This window comes from Fopius arisanus, unplaced genomic scaffold, assembly GCF_000806365.1.
Source record: "Fopius arisanus strain USDA-PBARC FA_bdor unplaced genomic scaffold, ASM80636v1 scaffold00048, whole genome shotgun sequence".
Classification (NCBI taxonomy): domain Eukaryota; kingdom Metazoa; phylum Arthropoda; class Insecta; order Hymenoptera; family Braconidae; genus Fopius; species Fopius arisanus.
The window spans coordinates 155,211-171,559 of record NW_011887787.1 but is presented as its reverse complement, the minus strand read 5'-3'; positions in this window follow the sequence as shown (position 1 = coordinate 171,559).

Sequence of the window (16,349 nt, the reverse complement as noted above, 5' to 3'; positions counted from 1 at the left end):
TGGGTGGGTGGGTGGATGGGGGTGGTAGGGGTTGTGCAATTGTTCCGCTGCGTTAATTTCAAGGCCGACTGTGGGATGACCATTACCGTGTTTCAAGCGACCACTGAAGACTACCATTGTTGGGAAAACAGGGATAGAACTTGTGGTGTACGGGGGAATGAAGTTGGAAAAGAAACGGAGGGTGTGACCTGAATTTTCGGAAAATTATTGGGGTGCATACGGAGAATTTATATTATCATTCATATTATCATTGTATTCGGTGAAATATTTTATGAAAATTGCGAAAATTTTCGTTTAGAGGCTCTTAGGGTATTTGTAGAAGAAAAATTTAAGAATAGAATGAACATTTTTCAACATTTAGCGATTATCCACGGGAACTCGATTAACTCGAATGCGTCAGAGTAATCGATTACCAATGGCTGTCGCTAGGCTCTCGTCTGGATTTTCTGCATAGGACTGGTTAATTTTTCACCCAATAATCAGGCCATTCTCCTCTGGGGGTAATTGACATCTCAATTCCGCGCTAAACTCCTTCGTCCGCATTTAATTGCCAACAAATACCCGGGGAATGAAAAATATTAATACCCGATGGAGGGTAAATAAGAATGAAAGGAAAATAATCGGTGGTAATTAACGCTGAAAATGGGGTCACCTCTTCAGGGCGGAAAAATGCGGGGGAAAATCAATTCAACGTACAATTCCATTGAAAAAATTCCGGCTCACCTTCTTTTTGGTTTTTATTAATTCACTGGTGAACACCTCGAGTGAGAGAGGAGTAGGGAAAATATTCACAGGTATTTAATTATTAAATGAACATACAAATTAATTTAATTCAATTTTTTTCCAAATTTTAACGGAATTCAGTGCCAGAAAAACACAAAATGCAATTTTTCGCGATGACACAAATTATTTAAACTAATAATACTACAAATAATTAAATAATCGATAATTTACGATATTATAGAAAATCCGTGGAAACTGTAAATTTAATTCCAGTAATTTCTCAAAAAATCATAAAAAAAACGTGAAAATTTCCCATTGAAAAATTCTCATGAAATACAGTTGCATAATTTCCGAAAATTTCGCACATAATATTGAAAAATTGAAACGAAAGTTCTATTCCCTGAAGGAGATTAGTAACCCGACAATAGCGACCGAGGGCTCCATTATATTTTCACCATCTGTGAGTGACATTTTCGCAAGCGGGTGGAATGCCAGTGGCACGTATAAGAAACTCGTGGAAAACTAGTCGGTTATACATCCCCCGCCGTTTTATCCCGTTGGGGATAGCCCAGAGGTGTGGAGGCATGGGGGGTTGAAAAACGAGGAGTAAAAGTGAGGGATGGGGTATAGAGTGGTGGGTTGGCGCTATAAAGGAAGAAATTCCCTTCGACTACAGGGGGTTCTCCCCCTTTTACTCCCCCTTTTACCCCCCCTTTTACTCCCCCTTTTACTCCCCCTTCACCCTTTGGTTCTCCGCGGGTCACGTAGTGCTCCCATCTCCAGCCGCGCGGACACCTCTCTAGGTAAACTTCAGTGAAAAGCGCCCGGGCAGCCCCTTCTGTGTACGTGAGAAAGAGGAAAGGGCGCAAAGAGAAAAGAGTTGAATAAAAAAAAAGAGGGTGAGGAAGGGGTGGGTAAAAAAATTGCAACTCGAGGCGTCCATGGAAAAGCAAACTTTCAGCAAAGCGTGACATCTCCTCCGGTTGGTTCATACGTGTGTCCGAGATCCTCTTGGGGCCTCTGGCATTGAGTTGAACAGGTATCATCAACGATTAATTAACTTTCCACGGGTTTTTTGTTTTTAGTTGTACAGCTATTCCAGGGTGTTTGATAACTCTCGTACAGACTTTATGTATCCATATGACGATAGTTTAGGGGGTTGGGGGGTTGGGGGGGATTGGGGTGGAGGTGAATACTGGGTATCATGGTGAAGTCACGTTTTCGACTTAAACTGTAAAATCGTTAAAGTCAACGGGGAGATAAAAGGTGCTCGAGTGCTTGATGGATGCTCTTATCATGAAATGAGTTTGAAAGGTTGTGGAATTGGTGGTGAGCCGGGATTTGAATTAGGGATGGGCGATCTAGGGATGGTGGTGCTGGTGGTGACGAATTGCTAGGTCATGAGAATATTTTAACGAAATACCTCGGAAATTTATCCTGTCGACGTACGATGATCATGAGTTGAGGATTGGGTTAATTTACAAATTTTTAGGGGTGGATTAAGGGGGGATTCTGGTGATTGGGCAGATGCAACGGTCTCGAGGGCGTATTATCTCACCGCGAGTTGGGTGATATGCTAATGTAAATTCTCTTGAGTATCATATCCTTATAATCCGTGGGGGGAGGCGCTAATTAGTTGCGTGTCTTACATGGGGACCTGGTGAGTGCAACCGTTGGAAGAACAAGGGATGTACCGAGCAAGTTTGTGCCTCATCTCTTGGAAGTTACCTCAGGGTGTTCTATTTCAGGAGCAATAATTCAGGAGATTTTCCTAATAGTCTTCATTACTTCTCGAATATTTGATTATTTTTTTTTCACCCATTCCTTCACCCACATTTTCACATTTTCTTCTTTCGCCATTTCAAAATATTTTTCTTTTGAATTTTTTCGGTAATTAATCCTTGAGTCATCCCTGTAGACTATTAAGAAATTATTCACGGGGATTATAAGTGGGAATTATAATTAATCAATTGATTAACAGATTATCAAAGTTAATTTAAATAATGACTTCTCTTTCCAAAAATCGTAGTAGTCTCATCATCATCTTAATATTATTACAATCTCTTAAAATTATCAATTAGTGGTGAGAGGTAATAAATGGGGAATAGACGTTAGGCCTAATATTCGGATTAAAATTGACTTTATTTATTTATTTAAGTATTTCTAAAAAAAATATAGTTCAATCTGCATATTCAACTTGTATATTTCTTGTTGATGACTTTTGATTAAAAAATTTTAACCATTGGTTAAAATGGACTTATATCGCAAAAAATTGGAAGTTTTCGAATTCTGAGTTTGAAATTTTTCCGTAAAATAATTCGCAAAGTAATTTTCCTGGTGAGTCCACTTTCACGTCTGTGGACATAGCAGTGACCCAGGATTAAAAGTGATAGCTCTCGTCCTTAAACACAAAACTTGTGCACCACGTAATGATGAGCAATATCCTCTCTCGGCTAGAACTCGTGAGTAAGCCGTCTATGCAAATAGAAGGGCCGTTTGCCCGGGGGCTTTGAAATAGTGAAACTGAGTTGTACCGAATGCTCTTAAGTCCACGTAACTCATTCCGTCGAGAGGCACCTACCACTCGAGATTTGTCTTCACGTGAGTGGACATTCTCCTCGCTTACAACGCGTCTAGACACTCCGGGTAACTTGTTATTAGCCACCACGATTGAGCCTCTTTTCACCCTAGAACTGAGACAAGTTGTCGCTTCAAGTGGATTTTACCCTTCTTCAGATTTCACCAGCCAAAACTATTTCCTTTGATCGGAAATCGTAACTCGACTCACAACCGGATGCTCAATCGATTCATCCGGCAATCTGCCTCCAACTTTTTCCAATTCAGTTGCCTCGCGTATTTGATTTCTCTTCTGGGCTCTTCTTCTTTTTTTTTTCAATCGTTTTATATTTTAGTTTGTGATGAGTGATATGCGAAATTGGACGGCAATGCGGCCTGGGCGGGACCATTGTCCAATGGGGATATTACCCAGTGGAGTTACGACTTTGGCAACCAATGTTGAGCTTCATTGGCAATGCTGGCAACTTTTGCATACCGAATTGTTTGCATGCCCTTTTTTTTTCGTGAATTGTATCTTTCTGCGGCCGACTTATGAGCGCTATTACTACTGAGGGGTCATACCGCTGGGTAATGAGGCCAATTTTATAAGTTAACGATGAAGAAATATTTCTTATCAGTAGATCGATATCCATCGGTGATAATAAAGTTTTCAGGGATTTTTATTTAAAAAATTTATTTTTTCATCGGGTTTTACACAAAAGCTTCACAGTTCATCCTCTTAACTAATAAGTCCCTTCAGTTAACAGAGCATAAAATTATTATTATTAATTATTAGAATGATTAACTACTGTAATAACTTCGCTCTCACGGAAATCCAATGAACTTCATCCGTCAGTGAAAAAAAAAATGTTTGAAAATTGATAAAATCAGAGAAAAAAAATGTGAAAAAATCAAATTCCCTGGAGAAGATGTTGCAGGAGTTTCCAATCTCCTCCCCCCCGTGAAAATAAAAACAGAGATTAAATTATTAAGAAACTAGAGCAAACGGGGAATAGTCGAGGATAAACCAAGCCCCCGTAGCTCGTTAATTATTCAAGAATAATCACAGGGGGGCGTTAGTGTTCTTAACTCAATTCCAAGACACGGATGAGTAATCCTGTCGTGACTCGAGAAGGGCGTTTTCCCAAGTAGACGAGGCACTTGCTCGGGTTTATCCACATTCTCGTTATACATCTGCGCTTTATCCCCTTGTCCCATCCACTCCCCGGGTTGCACTGTTAATAAGTCAAAGCCTAAGGCAATTAAATCGAAGGCGAGTTGAGGGATGACGGAAAAGAAAGCTCTCACCAATCGACTGGACAATTTGCTTCAGTGCTTCCGAGGACTTCTCTAATTTCCAGTCCTTTGGAAGTTTGAGAACGGATTTACCTGTACTGTGGGGAAATTCCACTTGAAATTCCACGGAGAAATTACATTTTTAAAAATGTTTGGACGAAGAATTATTTAATTGCGATAAAATCGTGGAAATATCGACAATTCAAGGAATAATTTAATTATCAATTTATTTATTTCGTAATTAAATTTTTCATGGAAATCTACGATCTCAATGAAAAATTCATTGTTTAATATGAAAAATCTAATTTTCTGGATTTTTTGGATGAATGGGAAATTTTGTGAATGTTTTTAAAAAGTCATTGCCGATATTTTCTAAATTTTCAATATTTTTACAAGTTTCTGGGAAATGGTTCATGAAATTGATGTTAAAAAAATATAATTGTTGAGTTCAATTATTATTTAATGTCTCATGAAGATTCACCACCATGGAATAATTTTTCCAGGATCTCCGTAAACTTTTGCAATAAATTCACCCAAGTATTTAAAAAATTTATAAAAATAAATGGACAACTATTAAAATTCATGAGTTATTGAATAATTGAACCCAAGAATTGAATATTTTTTTTCCGTCAATCTAATCTACTGCTCGCCAGAAATAAAAAAATAAATAAAAAAATGAAAAGATATCGACAATAACTCCTTAATTGCAATTAAACTCAATAACTCATGTAATTAAAAATTCCGATGTTTCTGTCCCTGAAATTTCAATAAGCCTTCAACAGATCTTGAGAAAGTGATAAAAAAAAAAATGGAATGAGTGGTAGTCAGAAAGATGTCTGAGAAAATGTTCTTTTCCCCTCAAATCGAAAAACAAAATGAAATAATTTCTCTCTTGCGAGCGGTACAAGACCTCGAAGATGTCGTTCCCTCAATGCTAATCTCACTCTTGGAGTAACTGGTATGAGTGCAGTGAATTGAGGCGCAATAAAATTAGCGAGTGAAAACGAGAACTAAAGGACCGAAGAGTTTTGTGAATAACGGAATAGACACGAAACACTTTCATTAGAATGGAAATTCAATTAGAGGGACTCGTTCGTTCTTCTACCCACGGACGATTTCTCAGGAATTATTCGGCTAGACGCCGCGTGGAATTGCTCGGAAAAGTTTTCCTAAAGGTACAACCTCTTACTCGTCTCGTTCATTTTCACCTCCTACTGCTCTCTCATTTCTCTCTTCCACTGATTTTTTTGTCTCTATTTTTTTTATTTACCTCCTTTTTGTTTTATCCCGTTGTGCTTTCTCGTCGAGTCAGCGCACCCGCTTTTTTTTTTCGGTCCCTGAAATATTTTCCTGCGTCCATTGTCACAGCCGCAAATTACTTGTTCTCCTTTTTCCTCTCTGTTTTCCCTCTTTATTTTGTTTTTCTGGGATTTTCTTGCTCGATTTTTCTCTCGTACCCTTTCATTTTCACGGTACTTGGTGCCCCTCGAGGCGTTTACAGAAGGAGACGTGCACCTCTTCGGGGCGACAGTCAGATTTCTAGGGTTTACATTTGCACAACCAAAAATTTTTATCCACCCGGAATTTTGAAAATTCCCATCTCATGGGAATGATTTCAGTCGGTGCGTGCAATGCCTCAGTAATTGATTCGGGGGATTATTCTTCGGCTTAAATGTTTTTCTTACATTTCGAGAATATGAAATGGAAATGGAAATATAATAAATAAATATATAAAGATTCCACTAGAAAAGACTATTTTTAATTAGTATTGTTACAGTTGAAATGTGAAGCTATGATTTGGGGGTGGTGGGGGTTGCGCGGGTTTTGTGCTATAGATTTGAACTTGAGGAGTGGACTATGGGGAAATCAAGACGAGAGATGCCACTTTGGTGGACTTTTCTTGCTTTTCTTGGCAAGAGTTCCGTGGGGATTGATGCTGGTAAGGACGATGGGAATTAACACCGCGATTAGATTCATGGGGTTACGGCGCGGGGGAATCGAAGCTGTAGTAATTTTCCAGGAAATTTATGAGATATTATTTTTTGAGAAACGTAAAAATCCCTCGAGACATTTTTTCTATTTCCCGAATCAATTGCCTCGTGATCCTCGACTTCTAGAGTTCAGCGGGGAAATTAAAGATTAATTAAACGTGAAAGTTATTGATTTTTAATTAACAAAAAGCAGCAGGTCTCGGTGGTTTATTGTTATTGAGAATTTGAGGGCTTATCTTTGATTGAGATTTCGGAGATTTTGGAGATTTTCGGAGAATCCAGGGGATTTAATCAATTGGAGAAGAGTTGAGACGTAGATGAGTTCAATTCCATAGAAAATCTCTTCGCATTTCAATCTTCATTCCTAGCGTTTTCGCCTCGGGCTCGTCCCCTCGAAAATTCACCGGTTTATTACCGTCATCATCATTCTCTTCGAGTGAATGTCGTGCTCTTTTGCAGTGGAGTAAACCAGAGTGAGTGGAACTTTGTTATTCGGATGGTGATGAGGGCAGGAGACAGAGGGCCCTTCCTCACTCCCGGCCCTTCTCTCAAGCCCCTTGGTGTATTCCATCGCTCAAGTTTTCTGGATCCCCGGGTGTAAGGTGATTGATGACCCGGAAAATTAGGTGGACGGGGGGAAAATTCAGAGCCCATGTTTCGTCGATGGACAGGGGTAGGGGGGCATGAGTGAGTGTTGAGGTGGAAAATTGAGGAGCTAAAGAGACTCGGAAGGAGTTATTTCCGGAAAATCAACGGTTTTGGTACATCGTGAATTTTTGTTTGCCATTGGATATTGATATTTTTTTATAGTGGGAGACTTGATAAAAATAATATAACGTTTTCACATTTTATCATAGCTTAATTACTCCCAAAATATATCAAGTTCGTACAGTAATTGAACTTTCAAAAAAATCATAAAACCGCAAATTTTTTTCGGGTTAATTAAAAGTGATAAAAAACATTAAATCATCAATTAGAAATTTCTGTCATTTGAATTTTCAATTTTGATTGTTATTATTATGAAAAATTGATAACAATAACAATATATTATTAATGAATTATCATTGCTAGTCTCTAAAAAAACGACGTCCGGAAAAATCGACGTGAAATTAATGATTAAGATTATGCTGTCTAGGAAGTTCTAAAAGTCCCGAGTTGTGACTTGCGAAATTCTCTCTTTAAGACTTTGAAGTCTGAATTTGATGCCATAAGTCGCAAATTAAAGGATCATTTTTTTTGTGGCGCGTAATGGGAAAACGGTGGAGAACGGGTTGAATGAAAATCTCCCTCCGTAGTTGTTTCATATTCATGACGTGAGTAGTGCTCTGTTAATTCTCATCACTGTGGCCCCTCTCGGTGAATTCTAATCCTTCACGTCGCAGAAACGACTATTCATGAGATATGTACTTTCATAATAAACCGAGAAAGCGTTCGAGTGAGTCCCCAAGTGATTCAACCTGATAACTCTGTGCATCTCGGATTAATCGGGTCTCGTCCTCTTCGACGAGTTTATTTTCCCCTCACAGAAGTTCCCTCGAATTGAAAATTCGCGGGATTAATTTCAAGTTTTAACTGATCCCCACAATTTTCACTGACAGAATCATGCCCAAGTGGAATTAATTTCCGACTTTTTCACGATTCCTGGAAAAAAAAAAATCAAATCCCCAGAATTCTCTGTAACATTTCCCCTCATACCGACGACGCATTCGGGTTCATCCCGTTTCCCCTGCATCCCGTTGGTACACACCCAGAATCCTCTGTTTTTGGCTAACAATGGAATGCGGAAAGACAGGGAAACTTTCCGTAGGATATGAACTCCTCAAGCGAGAAGTGGTTTGAAAATGCCCCTGGAATTGCCATTGGAATGCACTGGCCCCGGGGTGGAGTGGATGGTGAACGTATAATCCACGTTTTACCACTGGTGTGTGTGCACCAGACGAAGGAAAAACCCCTCCCGTTGGCTACGGCAAATGGACGAGACCTATCCACCCTGGTGAGGGTGGTATATACTCTTTAAAGCGGAAAATCCTTGACAAAACGCTTGGATATGTAGCCCGGGTAATGGCCTCACTTTGTACAGACTGATGGATACTTCCGGGTTTGCGGATTCAACAACAAAAGCTAGTCGAAAATTTCAGTGCAAAGGTGAAACCCCGGAGATCTATGAAATTTTGCGTTATTTAACATGATTGAGGCCCGGGGCCCCATCGACAACTTAAGGGGGTGAAAAAAGACAATTATGAGATAACAACATAATTACGATATAATTACCACATAATTACCACATAATTTCAATTATTAGATATTTTTCTAACCAGAAAATCCCAGGAAATTGCTAAATTCCCACTTTCATTACTTCTCTCAATTCTCCCGTAAAAAATATGGGCGCCATAAACCCGCATTTAGAGCTATTATTTCTTCAAAATTGTTCATAAAAATTCCCCCTGCGTGCCGGTAATATCTCACAAGCTGCACCAATACTAAAAATGATATTTTTATATATCCAAATGAAATACGGTGAATGGCATTCAGCGAGGCGGTCACACAACCCTCAAGGCATTTATTATTTTTTTTTTTCTCATTCCCACCCCATCTGTATCCACTACTCAACCCCCTAAAATCCGGCATTGTAAGGTTGACTACCACAAACCTCTGAGGGAATAAGTGTATGTATTTATTTCACCACCGGTACGGATGAATTATTTATTTATAAAATGGTTAACGAGCCGTGACTCGTTTCCATTACCATTCTTTCCATTTTTATTTTTCCCTCTCTCCTTCACTCGCCATTCGGCAATTTACGTCTACCCTCGGTGAACCGGAAAAGACAGCGCGAAAGAAAAACACGCAAACTTCGAGAACAATGAAGTTTTCTGTTTTTCATCTCAATTTTGACATCAATTTTCCTCGGATTTCATCGGGATGTTATTCAAACAATGGAAAACTTTTTCGAATATCTCTTGTCATTTTACCCGGGAATTTTTCGCGATAGCTAATTTTTTTAGAAAATTATTGTCGACAGAAATGTCGGGTCATGGAAATCAAAGACAATATCGGCGTATAAAGTAGTTCAAGAAAATAATGAGTAATTAAATCAGTGATAACTTGTAACTTCTCTCTAATGACTGAATGTTAAAATAATGCGAAATGCATTATTTTCCAAATTAGTGACGTGCATTAATTATTTAATTAATAAATACACGTTGATAATGGAGTGAGCAACGATTATCCAGGTGTGAGGGTAAAATTTTGGGTGTAAATTTTCCAACAATAATATTCATTCAATTGGTAAAGTCTCATAACCCGTGACGTATAATTGAGAATGCAAATGGAGGTCTCCGTTGATAATTCGCTGGAAAGTGTTGGAACAATGTTTGAGTTAAATGTGAAGATGTCATGGTGTGGGGGTTAATTAAAATCCCCGGTGTCTGGGAATCATTCAGCGGTTTCACCTGGCAACTCTTGCCTCGTTGACGACAGTTACTGTCTTCGTACACCTCTGTTTCATCTCTCCACATTGGTTCACTCGTATCCTTAGCCCTCCCCCAGGGCACCCCTGGGAATTGTCGTCATCGGGTTATTGCGCACTACCCTGGCACGTATCCAATCTCGTTTCTGGACAAATAATTCTTGATGTTTGCCAACATCACTTAATCTCTAGCTACCCCATCAAACAGTAACCAACGAATGTACTCTGTGTCTGCAACCATTTTACCCCTCTCCACCCTCAAACCTCAACCCTCATCCCTCATCTGCTCCCGGTACCTCATTTTTTCCGATTCTTCTTTTTTTTTTTTCTTCTATGACCAGTTTGAACGCGCCATTCCACGGAGGAGAAACTCGGGGGAAAAATTACGTGACTTATTTCGATAATTTCGAAGGGAAAATACGAGGTCAAACATGAATACTTCATTTTAATTTCTGAGTGCTTTAATGGACTCTGGGATTATTATAAGTTTTTCGTTCATTGGGAGTAGTGACGAGGGATAAGTGATTTTTCAAGGAATATCTTTGACTTTGTTTTGTTATACTAACTATCAGTTTTTACAAAAAAATTATTGCTTGAGTGGATCAAAATGAGAGGTCAACTGATATAAAAATACACGGATAAAATATTATTTCCTCTAGATAAATAATCCAGAGACTTTTAAATTGAATTGAAAAATTGATTTTTTCTGTCTACTCATTTAATTAATGATGATTCATATTTCAAAAAAATATTATCCAAGTGAAATATGACAAATATTCTCAAAGGCAAAGCCTGGGGGTCTCTAAATCCGATGCTCATGCTGTGGAGGGGAAGAGGGTGAGATGCATAAGGGGGTAAGGGGTGGAATGACGGGAGGAGTCGTTCATTTGGTAAAAGCCAACGTCAAGAGTCCCGAAAACCGCTTTTCCCAGTTTAAGGAGCACCCACAGGGCTTTCCATGTACCACCGGAGTGAATTATGTGACTTCAGACCCGATTATTCATTTTACGACATTCACCACGATTTTTCCCACCTGCATTTCCCTAGGAAAAATCTCTCACCCCTCGACAAATTACCCCCTCATTTTTTGTGAAGAATTTTTTTTGTTTTAATACTCCTTTTATGATCCAGAGGGCTCTCCATCGTGAGGAAAATTCCGAGAGGAATTGTCGGAGAGCTTTTTTCTTCCCCTTTCTCTCCCTCCCGGCCCCTACCACCCCACCCAACCCCTCCTTCACTCCTGGATTTTTACGATTTGAATGAGGGGAGGACAAAAAGTTTGGAGAGGATTTTTTGCGGGTGATTGATGATAAGTGCGTTTTTTTTTTTTTTTGTATAATTTAGTTTATTTTTGAGATTTTTTTTGGGGTTTTTTTTTTCTTGTTTTCGGTTCTGGTGAAGATCAAAGACAATTTACAATCAGCAGATACATACAAAGTTTTTCACCCGCTTGTCGGGTCATTCATCTCAACTTTTATTCACACGGTATTTTATACACTCGTATCAGACTTCTCGCATCCAGAAGCATCTATATGTAAATTTTTTCTTACTCCTTGGTTTCTTACGTGAGATTTACGCTCTAGTTTTTCCCATTTTTCGCGGTATTTTTCATCCCTCTGACGTGTCGTTGAATTATATCGTGCTTTTACAATTTCATATATATATTTTTTTGGATTTTAATAGTCTTTTTGAGGAGGGAAAGAGTCTAGTCTATTTACAAAGTTGTTTGGATTATTTTTTCTCTGGATGATGCACTGTTCAAAAAAATTTTGAAAAAAGCTTCCGTTCGGCAGCAAAAAAGGAAAAAAAAACACAGAAAAGCAGTGGCACCACTTTGAAACTTCATGAGTCATTAAATAATGAGAAAACACAAGAACATTATAATTTCTCACGTCAATCCCATCGATAATGGTCCATGAAAATGAAGATCAAAATTTTTAAAACTTGAATTTTGGTGAAAAGTGTGGAATTCCGTTAACCGTGTACTTTAGCAAAATTTTTAAACTCCGTCAAAGTGTTATCACATTAATTCGTGGAAATTGTTTTCTCGTACCTCGTTGAAACTCTCGGTAAACATAATGTCCTCCGCCGACGGATTTATTGTGAATATATGCGAGGGCTGGGGGTTCGTGCAACATCTCTCCACTATTTACAGAGTAAAGTTTACTGCAAACTGATGAGTCGCTCAGGGAAGCCTTCAACTTCCATCATGTTATCTTTGATACATACAGGATGTGAAAATATAAGTAGATATTCGAGTTGAGAAGAGTCAGAAGACTCTACAGATTTTATTCAGAGGCTGGTAATAGAAATTTTTTGAATAAAAAATTAGAAAATTTATTAGTGACTCCAATGCGGTGATATATCGCGATAAACAGGACGGACGACAATTTTATAACTAATTTACAAATTAATTCTTGGTATCAATTTAATCGAGTTCAGTGATTATTATTTTTTCAACTCATTTCCTACAGTAGTTTTTCTCCATCTTTTCGCCATTCGATAATAGCGTTTATCCAGGGGATAAATTATGCGGCTAGAGTAAAGAAAAACCGGAGATTGGAGGATAAAAAATTAATCGTTAGAAATAGCGAATTTCCGGTGCACTCTAATCCCGATAATTTCCCCAGCAGAATGGGGCGTGATATCCAACGATTAAACTCTCGACTCCAAACGCATTACGAAACTGGAAACAATTTTTTTTTATCGCTCCACATTTTCTTTAAATAATTTCCACTCTTATCGTTTGCTTGTTTTTTTTTATTATCTTTCTTTTCTCGTCGTTACTATTTTCTCGTCGTTCTATTTGTTGGAGAATTGAAGTCACATTTGAAAATCGTTGGATACAATCTTGAGCCTCGAGTCAACGTCTCCACGTTCCTCAGATGAGAAATGCAAAAAGTTAAAAAAGTAGAAGTGAAAAAAAAAAATAAATAAAATAACATTGAAGGGCCTTTGCAATGCCGTCACGTTCATGCACGGATTTTCAAATCCGTTCTATCGAGCTTTTCACCTCGATCTTTTGTTTTACTTCAGAGTCACGTGCCGTTGCATTTTTTTTCACCATCGTTTCGGGTTATTTATCTTTTTGCTCGTGTCTTATTGCGGCTTTTCTTATCGGTTTTGTTGGTTTAGGGAATTCACCTTACGGGGCTTGTTACTGAGGAAGAAATGTCCTTCCACGGATTTGGAGATATTGTACGTTTTTTCTGTTGTTTTATTCGTTATTGTTAACACAGGGAGAATAATTCTCAGTTCAAGAAAAAAAATCATTTGCAGGTTAATCTCGTCTTGATTCGAGGATTTTATTTTATTTTAATCACGAAATATTCAGTTTTGAATGTGAGTTTTTTTGCAGAGACAATTTTTTGGAGCAAGAACTGCTTTCTCTCTGTAAGACAATTGATTAAAAAAATTCAATACTCTCAGAATTTCTGTACATACATTCAGCCACTCCATAAGATATTATTTTTCCCAGTTTCTTATCTCTATACATGTTTTTTCGAGGATTAATACGGCCCTCGGTGTCGATACATTAATTTTCATCGTGCAATAAATAAATTTAGAATGGTATTTACTCCCGTATATCATTGACTCCAACTCCCACTAGAGTCAGCGAAACCCTCAGGTTCAAATGGTCGATTAATTTACATTTAGTCTAGTCTTACACTGAGAAAATAAATTATTTTATCTGCAATGTAATTCTCATAAATCTGAGAATTACGATTTAAAAAAAAAATATCTGTCCCAGGCAAATAAAATAATTTTTAAACTCAGTATGCACTTCGATCAATTCTCAACTATCGATAAATCGAATAATGCATTACCCTATTTTCTCTCATCTCTCGGTAAATCAGAAACGTGTCACAACTCGTGCACTGACGGAATTTTTGTGCATGAAGCGTTATGATCGAGAATGAGGTAAAAAAAAAATGGAAGGGAGGTGAATAAAAATGGAATATCCGGCATCAGCTATTCGTTCATCTTGCCACCCAGGCCCACCCGCATCTCCGTCTCGAAGGCATCGGATTACTCGAGCTGACGAGTTAAATTTTACCCGGAAATCGAATCGACTTGCGAAAATTCCCCTATATCCGCGGGCTCGGGGTATATCGAGATTGGAAAATCCTTCGCGAAAAAAAAAATACAACTACCTTCTCTTATTGGTTCGGATGTTGGGTGTTGTCAACCGGAAACATCGAAATGCCAATTGATCCCGCGATTCTACCCGGATGATGACCTGAAAGAGCCGGAATTTAACTGACGGAAGTAAATTGAAAAAATTTTATTTTTCGAGATTTGTCTCTGATTTTTCGTTGAATTTTTGCGAATATCTACGGATTTTAGAGAAATACCGAAATTTTTGTTATTACCTTTTTTGTAGCTTTTGATTTTTCCCGCAAAAAAGGTTCTGATGAAAATTTTGATACTCTTTAAATGAGAGAAATAATCGAAAGGAGAACGAAGGATTTCGCGAATTTTTGGGTGAAGGGTGATATGTGCAGCGAGGCCAGTCGCAGCGTTACAAAGTTATACTCATCTTACGTTAATTACCTGCGGCTTCACTCATTAACCAATCACGCGAGCTAAACATTTGCCCCAACTCGAGTTGAAATGTTTCAGCAATCAATCACTCTCAATAATCCATTCCCGACTGTTGGAAAACATTCAATATTAAATCAGTCAATTGAATTGTCACTGAATTGTCAATTAATCCAAGAATAATTCACCTGAATTTATTTTATCATTTGACAACAAGAATTCAGTAACCAAATGAAAAATTTATCAAACTCGATTAACGCAAACCAATATTACTTCATAATTTTCCAATATTCGCTGCACCACTTTGTTACTGAATTCTGAAAATTCAATTCTGCAATGTTCGCAACAGTTTATCGTCATTCATCCCCATTCATCCCTTAATGTATCTAAGTAACTCTTAATTAATTGAATTAACACCCTCGAATAGTCAAAAAATGCTTTCACTCAATGTACATTAATATTTATATCACACTCTCGCTATTTATACTTTCGCCCATGAATTTGCCGAGGTCAATGGGTAAATGCCTTTGGAATTGGCTTGTGGCTAATCGGTCAAATGGTCAGTGTTTTACCGTCATGCATGGGGAGATAGTTTGACCGCAATGCTCGAATGTACAGGCGAGATTTTACCATCGGGTAAACGTACCGGAAGTGAACACATCTATCAATAGTTAAATTGTACATTGGTTTATCATGAGCACCGACAGTTCCTGGGACTTAAACCTGAGGTCTTCTCTCTGGTTTTATTTACAAATTCAGTAGTTGCGCGCCTCTTGACTGAATTTGCAATCGAAACTCAACCACTCGGAGTTTCCTGTATAAAGTATAATCGGATAAGACGAGTTGGGGAATTGTTAATTGAAATCAGTTGGTGGAAAATAGCTGGTTGGGGAGAATGTTGCTTCAGCTGAACCATTATCCTCATATTTTTGTGGTTTCAGGGCTAAACTTTCACCCTGGTGAAGTGACAGTAGAATTTCGGACAATTCAGTGAATTAAACTTACGAAACTTTCAATTTAAAGGACATCACAGAGAAAAGTTCAATGTTTTCTTTTAATTATTGAGAATTCACTGAAATTTCAAATGAACCGAACGGATTTTACAATATTCTGTTAATTTTCATGGAATAATCCACGTGACGATTACAAATTGAATTGAATTTTCAATTATCCATAAAAAATCCTGTGAAAAATCTATTATCAATATCAAAATATCAAAATATCAAAATATCAAAATCAGAATCAAAATCAAAATCAATATCAATATCAATATGAATATGAATATCAATATTAATATCAAAGGATCACAATCATTGAGGAAATTTAATTCAATAGTAATTAATTTGATTCTGCCCTCTACCCCAGCAACTCCGTCGTTCTGTAGTTTTATCCCTTCCACTTGGTTCCCTCTTCAGAAACGAGGAGGGAATCCACTCGTGATAATCCCGAGGGTAGTGTGACAATGTGCATATAACATGTACTGAAATACGTGTGTCAGGGTAATCCCTCAGCAAGTACTCAAGACAAAGGCGGACTCTCGAGGGCTGTCGGGTGTACAATTGTCGGAATTTTCGAGTGCTCCACATGCATTTTGTTAATCGGTAAACACTGACCATTTGCCCTTCTTCCCTTTCTCCTCCTCCCCCTCAGGGTGAACATTTATATTACTCATCTCAAGGCCACGCACCACATACTTAATCGATAAACTATTCACTGCTAATCGACTACTCAGAAATTCCGACATTATCTATGGGGGCTGGTGTGTGCATTCA